The sequence below is a fragment of the Rousettus aegyptiacus genome, unplaced genomic scaffold, assembly GCF_014176215.1.
Source record: "Rousettus aegyptiacus isolate mRouAeg1 unplaced genomic scaffold, mRouAeg1.p scaffold_m13_p_8, whole genome shotgun sequence".
Taxonomy (NCBI): Eukaryota; Metazoa; Chordata; class Mammalia; order Chiroptera; family Pteropodidae; genus Rousettus; species Rousettus aegyptiacus.
Window position 1 is genome coordinate 46,917,687 of NW_023416311.1, and position 9,328 is coordinate 46,927,014.

The window sequence follows — 9,328 nt, forward strand, 5'->3', positions numbered from 1 at the left end:
TATATAGGCTTATAGTAATATAAAAATGAATATGTGGACATATAACTTTATACTGTTTTTAATTAATCAAATTGATAGCTGAATTTATGAATGATGTAGCATCTTTGAAGATGACTGTGTGTTCAGTAGTTGAAAATTTGATTCTGAAATTCAAGACAGACCTTAGGACTAGAAAGCAGCATTTTGATGTTATGATTTATAGGTGCTAAAGCTACAATAGTGAATAAGACTACTCAGAGAAAACAGAGCAAGAAGAGGGTCCAATACGTATATGTGTATATATTTATGTATTTAAGGATGGATAAAGGAAGAGAAGTCTGTGACACTAATGGTGGAAAAATATCAAAAGAGTTAGGGTCTAACCAGAAACCCCATTTTAAACATCAAGAAGAGAAACTATGAAGAAAAAAATTATTAATCCTGTCAAATTCTTTTTTGGACCAAATGTAATGATTAACATGAAATATTATTAATAAAATATTGCAGATAGCTTCTTAAATTGATAGCTAGACTCAAAGTTTTAAAACGGTTTTATTAGTCTTTAAAATATTAGGCACCCTCATACCTACTAAAAGTAATTCAGCAACTCTAGGAAAAAAATCATCAAATATAAAGTTTCCAATGTGGTCTTTCTATTTTGTGAGCAAACATATTACCCAATTTTTATTAGTTCAATAAGAGCTATGGCTTTTTTTTTTAAAAAAAAATCAGGTTTGGGTAAAGTTCACATGATTTCTAGATTTTCAAAATCCACCTTACAAGGCCATAAGGAAGGTATAGAATGGATCCAATTTTATGGTATCTATTTATTTTTTTCCAGGTCACTTGTTTCTTGCTCTCTTCTTTCCTAGTATTTCCTATAGAGTTTCTCTGTGGTTTTCAAATCCCACTGGCATATTTTTGAAGTACTTGACATTCATCTTTTTGTGGGCTCAGATATTTCTGGAACATTAAATCACATAGCCTAATACAACACAAATAATGGCATTTTTGTCTATGTGGTGCATCCATTTCTTACCAAGTTTAGCGGCCACACTATCCAGTAAACGAAAGAGCTGGCACGAAGGAAGTTTGGGTCGCTGGTGGGCAGCAATATGATTACTAGCTGGAAGAAATGTGGATGAGTTGGTCTATGTCTAATCCTTTTGTGGCTTCCTGTGTGACACACTGTAATGAAAACATCACCACAAATTATGAGAATTGTCAAAATAGGCTAGCAGAATATATTTTTGCTCTAGAGTTTGCTAACCAAAAATGTGCAGTGTGTTGTACTACACACATGGGCTGCTCTCACTCAGTAGATGCACATAGGGGTTGAGCAGTTAACATGTGGTAAAGAAGTTAAATCCCCTTTGAAGTCAATAGATTGCATTCTGGAGGATTGTTGTTTCATAAATTGAAATACAGAAATAGGTTGAAAGTCAAGTTTTACTCTTGGAGCTAAAATCATATTTGCTTTTGCCAGGTTTTTAGTTTGAATATTTGCTTTTGTAAGATATTTAGTTTGAATATGAAAAATAGTCATACCATTTCTACCTTACCAATATTTAAAACATTTTGAGTGTATACTGTAACAGGGACAACTCTTTTTAATAAAATTATTGATTAATTTAGGTCCTTCCAGAAAATTTAAAAATTGCTCATTTGCTTGGGCCATGTAATGCAGATGAAAGTTCTTTGGGAAATTAAAAGATCTTAACCAATTCACTATTGAAATCACACCATTAGAGGAATAATAGATATAGTGCCAAGTGCTTTTCAATGATTTTCTCACTTACTCCTCCCACGAGCTCTAGAAATATACACTACTATACTCCCACTTTACAGATGAGGTAACAGAGACAAGCACACACAAGGAGCAAGAGCAACATCACAGTTCAAATCCAGGAATTTTGATTCCAGAGCCCATGCCCTTACCACTCACCTAGTCTTTGCCCACCTTGGTATACTTTTTCATGTACTGCCATGGTGAGGCAGGCAAGTAAAGACGACTATTCTTACTTTGAAGATGAGGTTCATAGACAATTCAATGGCTTGCACAGGGTCTCATTAAAAAAAAAATCTCTGAAAGATTAGACTAAATTCTAGGTTTCTTTTACTTTAAGCTTGTAATGTTAATCAATTCATTTCTTTCAGAGAGACTAGAATATTTCCTAGGCAAAAAGCAATGAAATGTTCTAATGAAGTATATATGTACTTAAAAAATATCATTAACATTTCCCTTAAGGATAGCAAAATATGAAAGAAAATTAACTTTTCTTTGATGCATTAATTCAGTAAGTAGTCTTGAGGGGGTCAGAAGTAAAGCTTAGGAAGTATCTGGTTGATAAGTAGTAGCTGAGGTCGTCAGAGAAGAATGGGAGAAATATTATGAAAGTATCACACCTTAGTCACAAGAAAATGAACCCCCCAAAAAAGATTTTGATGTATATGATTAAAAGTTTGAAATAGTTCAAGACAATTACTTTATTTTAAATGCTTCCCACGGTCTCTCCCGCAAACCTAAAAAACCAAGTCAGTTAAACACATACTTAATATGTCTAAAGCACTAGACAGAGAAGGTCAAAGATGACTGACACTGAGCTCCAACTTTACAAGAAAGGCCTTTTCAATAAGAAATAAGACTAGGGCAATAGTGTTAATATGAGGTAGAATGTGAGAAGTGCCATAAGCAAAGTAAAAAATACAATGGGTGAGAGCACATCTGGTTAGAGGAAATCCAGAAAGTTTTATAGGGAAACATTTGGTATGTCATGAGGACATACCAAATACATTTTACTTATCGATTGAATGAAACTACCAGAAGGTTGCTATGCTGAACACAACCTATGTAACAAACATGTATGGCAATTTCCTGTGGACCTATTGGATTGTGGTAGTGATGGATGGTGAACTCGATCTTTAGCTAATAGTTCAAGATTCTCCATTTTCTCAGGGTACAAAGCATCACATTATTAGCAGTTAATTATATTTTAAGTAACATAGACACCATGATGGTTCAGAATAGAAAAAATTAAGGGATGAAGAATCTATAGTGAATAAATTTGAATATGAGAATGGCCAAATAGTTTTGTTATAATATTGTCAGGCTGACTTAGTTGAAGCTTGAAGTTGTTTTAGTGGACTCAAATTTCAATTCCTGAGAAGGAAGAAATTTTCTACTGAGTGAAAATAATGTTCTACTCCCATGATTTAGGGCCCTTCTAATGTGGTTTTCTGTTGATTTGATGACAGGAATTTAGTCTAAACTGATCAATCCAGAAGACTTGGGAAGTCCTATGTTTAAATGACTCAAGTGCATTATCTTAAGAGTTTTAAGAAAAAAATTTTTAAAAGATTTGTGGTATTACTTTTTATGTTATTTCCATATTCAGTCCCTGTTCATCGTTATTTAAAGATAGACTTAAAAAAATTTTTTTTTATCTTTTTAAGTTTATTGGAGTAACATTGGATAATACAATTATATAATTTCACTTATGTATACTCTATTGTGTGTTTACCACTCAAAGTCCAGTTTTCTTCAGCTACCATATATCTGATCCCCTTTACCCACTTCACCCTCCCTCTAAGCCCCTATATTTGACCCCCTTTACTCAGTCTACATCTCCCCTCCTTCCCCACCCCTTACCCTCTGGTAACCACTAGACTATAGTCCATGTCCATGAGTCTCTGTTTGTCCTGTTCATTTGGTGCTTTTAGGTTTATACCCCACATATAAGTGATATCATGTGATTTTCAACTTATTCTGTCTGGCTTCTTTTGCTTAGAATGTTTATTTCAAGGTTCATCCACATTGCTGCAAATGGCAGTATTTCACCTCTTCTTATGGCTGAGTAATATTCCATTATATATATGTACCACAGCTTCCTTAGCCAATTGTCTATCACAGGACACTTTGGTTGTTTCCATGGCCTGGCCACTGTGAATAATGCTGCTATAAACATCGGTGTGCAAATATCTTTATGGATATGAGTTTTCAAGTCTTTGGGGTAAATACCCAGTAGAAGGATTTCTGGGTCATATGGTAGATCAATTTTTAGTTTTTTGAGGAAACTCCATACTGTTTTCCACAGTGGCTATACAAATCTGCCATCCCACAAGCAGTGTATAATAGTTCCTATTTTCCACATCCTCTCCAACATTTGTTATTACTAGTCCTGTTGATTATAGTCATTCTTACAGGTGTGAGATGGTATCTCATTGTGGTTTTGATTTGCATTTCTCTAATAGATAGTGACGTTGAGCATCTTTTCATATATTTATTGGCCATTTTTATGTCCTTTAAGAAGTGTCTGTTCAGGTCCTCTGCTCATTTTTTGATTGGATTGTTTATTTTATTGTTGTTATTGAGTTGTATGAGTTCTTTGTATATTTTGGACATTAAGCCCTTATCGGAGGTGCTGCTTGCAAATATACTTTTCTATTCAGATCGTTGTCTCTTTAGCTTGCTGACAGTTTCTTTTGCTGAACAGCAGCTTTTTAATTTGATGTAGTCCCTTTTACTTCCCTTGCCTTAGAGGTCAAATTCATAAAATCCTCTTTATGTACAAGGTTCCTGAGTTTCTTTCTTGGTTTCTTCTATGCATTTTATTGTTTCAGGTCTTATATTCAGGTCCTTAATCCATTTTGAGTTACTTTTGGTGTGTGATGATAGACAACAGTCTAGTTTCATTCTTTTGCAGGTGGCTTTCTAGTTTTCCCAGCACGACTTGTTGAAGAGGCTTTCCTTTATCCATTGTATGCTTTTGGCTTTTTCATCAAAAATTATTTTACCATATAAATATGCGTTTACTTCTGTATTCTAGATTCTGTTCCACTGGTCTATGTGTCTGTTTTGCTGTCAATACCATGCTGTTTTGATTACTGTTGCTTTGTAGGATAATTTGAAGTTGGGCAGAGTGATGCCTCCAACCTCATTCTTTTTTCTCAGGATGGCTTTTACAATTCTGGGTCTTTTGTGCTTCCATGCAAATCTGCTAATTTTTTGTTCTATTTCTTTAAAGAATGCCGATGGAATTTTGATGTGGATCACGTTAAATCTATATAATGCTTTAGGTAATACGGTCATTTTAACCATGTTGATTCTTCCAATCTAAGAATACGGAATATCTTTCCATTTCTTTGTATCTTCTTCGATTTCTTTTAATAGGGTCTTGTAGTTTTCATTATATAGGTCCTTCGCATGTTTCATTAAATTTATTTCTAAGTATTTTATTCTTTTTGTTGCAATTGTGTAGAGGAATTATTTTTTTCACTTCTTTTTTGGACACTTCATTGTTAAAGTATTGTACTGCTATGGATTTTTGAACATTGATTTTGTATCCAGAAACTTTACTGTATCTGCTTATTGTATCTAGTAGTGTTCTTGCGAAGTCTTTAGGGTTTTCTATATAGAGAATCATGTCATCTGCAAATAGTGACAGTTTGACTGCTTCGTTTCCTATTTGGTTGCCTTTTATACCTTTCTCTTGTCTATTGGCATTTGTTAGGACCTCCAATCATATTGAATAACAGTGGCAAGAGTGGACAGCCTTGACTTATTTCTGATCTTAGAGGGAAGTTCTTTAGTTTTTCACCATTAAGTATAATGTTGGCTGAGGGTTTGTCATAGATGGCCTTTATTATGTTAATGTACTTTCATCTATACTGATTTTATTAGGTGTTTTGATCATAAATGAATGCTGTATCTTTGTTGAAGGCTTTTTCTACATCTCCTGATATGATCATATGATTCTTGTTTTTTAATTTGTTTATGTGGTGTATTGCATTAATCTATTTGCATATGTTGAACCATCCTTGTGTCCCTGGGATGAAGCCCACTTGATCGTGGTATATAATCTTTTCAATATGTTGCTGTATTTGCTTTGCTAGTATCTAATTTAGGATTTTTGCATCTGTGTTTATGAGAGATATTGGTCTGTAGTTTTCTTTGTGTTATCCTTACCAGGTTTTGGCATAAGAGTAATACTGGCTTCATAAAATGAGTTCAGAAGTATAGCCTACTCTTCAATTTTTTCGAAGAGTTTGAGGAGAATAGGTATTAAATCTTCTTTGAATGTTTGGTAAAATTCACTGGTGAAGCCATCTGGTCCTGGGCTTTTACTTTATGGTAGTTTTTTGATGATTGCTTTAATTTCCATATTGCTGATTGGTCTATTTAGATTTTCCAGTTCTTCTTGATTCGGTCTAGGAAGATTGTATTTTTCTAAGTACTGGTCCATTTCTTCTAGGTTATTAAATTTGGTGTTATATACTTCTTCATTGTATTCTTGTGTGATCCTCTGTGTTTCTGCAATGTCAGTCATAATTTCCCCTTTCATCCCTGATTTTGTTTGAGTCCTTTCTCTTTTTTCTTTAGTGAGTCTAGCTAGGGGTTTGTCAATTTTATTAACCTTCTCAAAGAACCAGCTCTTTGTTGCATTTATTTTTTCTATTGTTTTGTTTGTTTTCAATTTCAATTATTTCTGCTCTAATTTTGATTCTTTCCCTCTGCTGAATTGAGGCTTCGTTTGTTCTTCCTTTTCTAGTTTTTTAAGATGAAGCATTAGGTTGTTTATTTGGGCTCATTTTTATTTAGGAGTTAGGCCTGTAATGATATGAACTTTCTTCTTATGACCGCTTTAGCCATGTCTCAAAAGTTTTGATTTGTTGTACTATCATTATCATTTGTTTCTATGCATCTCTTGATCTTTCTATTTCTTCCCTGAAACAGTTATTCTTTGGTAGCATGTTGTTTAATCTCCATGTATTTGTGGTTCTTCCTGATTTCTTTTTGCAGTTGATCTCTAGTTTCAAAGCATTATGATCAGAGAATATGGTTGGTACGATTTCAACCCTCTTGTATTTGTTGAGGCTATCTCTGTGTCCCAGTATGCGGTCGATTCTTGAGAATGTTCCATGTTCATTAGAGAAGAATGTATAAGCAGTTGTTTTGGGATGGAAGGCTCTGTAAATATCAATTATGTCCAGCTGGTCTAATGTGTCTTTTAAGGATGTTATTTCCTTATTGATTTTCTGTTTGGATGGTCTATCTTTATTCGACAGTTGGATATTTACATCCCCTACTATGATAGTGTTCTGCTAGTAATTGCTTTACATATTTCGGGACTCCCTGATTGGGAACATACATATTAATAAGTATTATGTCTTCTTAGTGCATGATTCCCTTTATCATTATGAAGTGTCCCTCGGTATCTTTACCTTTTTTATTTTGAAGTCTATTTCATCTGATATTAGTACCACTGCTCTCGCTTTTCTCTGAATGCCATTTGCTTGGAATATCATTTTCCACTCTTTCACTGTGAGTCTATATTTGCCTTAGGAGTCGAGATATGTCTCCTGGAGGCAGCATATGGTTGGGTTTTGTTTTTGATCCATTCTGCAACTCTAGCCTTTTTACTGGTAAGTTCAGTCCATTTAAATTTAGGGTGATTATTGAAATATGCGATCTTCTTATAGCTATTTTATCTTTTGTTTTCTGGTAGCTCGGTGTTTCCATTGCTTCCTTGTCCTTGTGTTTCTGTTTTTTTTGTTTGTTTGTTTGTTTTATTTTGGTTGGCTTTTATAGGTTTTGCCTTTGGTTCTTGCTTTATGTTATATATCTCAGTTCTAAATCTTTGGTGTTACCATTATGAATATGTAAAGAATAGTTATATATATATACAGTCATCCATTTTCTTCTGTGTGTGCCTTATCTTCATTCCCCTTTGCGAATTTGGATCTTTGATTCCTCCCCTTTTCAGTCATCATTATCTCAATTTGTCCCTAGGAATGCTGAACGTTCATTACTATCTTGCTATAGCAATTCTCTTCTTATTATTTTAGCTTATAATGCTAAATTTTCTCAGTAAGGGTTGCACTCCTCTGCTTCTATTTGACTGACAGTCACTTTACTCTTAATTATGTATTTTATCTTTTTGTCATTTTGTTTTAGGTGAACTGACCCCTTTCAGTATTTCCTGTAGTGCAGGTCTCAGAGTGGAGAATTCCCTCAATTTTTATGTCTGGAAAAGTCTTAATTTCTCCTTCATATCTAAAGGAGAGCTTAGCTGGATACATTATTCTAGGCTGGAAGTTCCTTTCACTTAGTAGTTTAAATATTTTATTCCATTCCTTTCTGGATTGTAAGGTTTGAGCTGAAAACTATAATGATAATCTAACGGGTTTTCCTTTACAATTTACTGTTTTCTTCTCCCTGGATGTCATGAGAATTCTCTTTGTCATTGATTTTTGATAACTTTAATACGATGTGTCTTGGTGAAGGCCTTTTTGGGTTGAGATAATTGGGCGTTCTGTTGACTTATTGAATCCCAAGCTCCAGCTCATTCCTTAGATTTGGGAAATTCTTGTCCACTATTTATCTGAAAATGCTTTCTAGTCCTTGCTCCTTTTTCTCATCTTCAATAATATGCATTATTCTTATGTTTCCACTCCTGATGGTATCAGCTAGTTCTTGTATTTCTCTTTCATTATTTTTCATTCTTCAGTTTCTCTCTTCTTCCCTCTAATTTATTTCTAGATTTATATCTTTGATATCACTGATCCTTTTCTCCATATGGTTGACTCTATTTCCCAAGCTTGCTATTTCATTTTTCAACTCTTACAGTGCATTATTTCTCTCCAGAAGGTCTATTTGGTTCTTTTTGAGGGTTTCAATCTCCTTTCTCTGCTCATCTAGTTGTTTTTTCAGTTCCTGAAATTGTTGATATGACTCATTTTGGAACTCACTGAGATTTTTCAGAAGTACCATCCTGAATTCTCTGTCATTTAAGTCGCATTTTCCTGTGTCTGTAAGCTTATTTTCTGGAGATTTTTCCCTTTCTTTCTGAGATGCCTTGTCACCTTGGTTGCTCATAGATTTAATGAACTATTTCTTCGCCTGGGCATTGATGGAAGTGTATTCTGCTATTTTTCCAGAAAGAAGATTTATTATTTAAAAATCTCTCTTTAGCCTTCTGCAAAGAAGGCACTTTTCTTTTGGTTTCCAGTAGGTGGCGTCTAAGCCTCATGGATCCCTGCTTTACATAACGCCTGAAAAATGCCCTTTTATTTTCTTATAGATATTTAATCACACTTGTTACCCTCAGTTTCAGCGATAGTCTCAACAGTGTTTGCTCAGATTCCCCTAGGGTTCCACAGTGATTGGTCTCAGAGGGCATGGGGGAGGGGCCCTCTGGGTTGGGAGTTGGTGGCCGTGGCTCAGCCTCAGTTTTGCAACCACAGCCAGTAAAAATCAACTGTTTCTCTCTGCTCCCTTCCCATTTCTCTGCTTTCTGCCTTAATGACTTGGCTCTGCCGCTGGCTGTGCAGAAGTCACAGCGCTCCCAGG

General features: G+C 34.6%; 1 long non-coding RNA gene across 1 annotated transcript in view; it reads right to left on the reverse strand.

Annotated features, from left to right (window-relative positions):
* LOC107497395 overlaps window positions 1-1,127 on the reverse strand; it is a 43,978-nt gene extending 42,851 nt beyond the window's left edge. Inside the window, exon 1 of the long non-coding RNA XR_001593797.2 lies at window positions 1,019-1,127. This is a non-coding gene — a long non-coding RNA (uncharacterized LOC107497395). The remainder of the gene's footprint in view (window positions 1-1,018) is intronic.
* Between the last annotated feature and the right edge of the window lie 8,201 nt (window positions 1,128-9,328).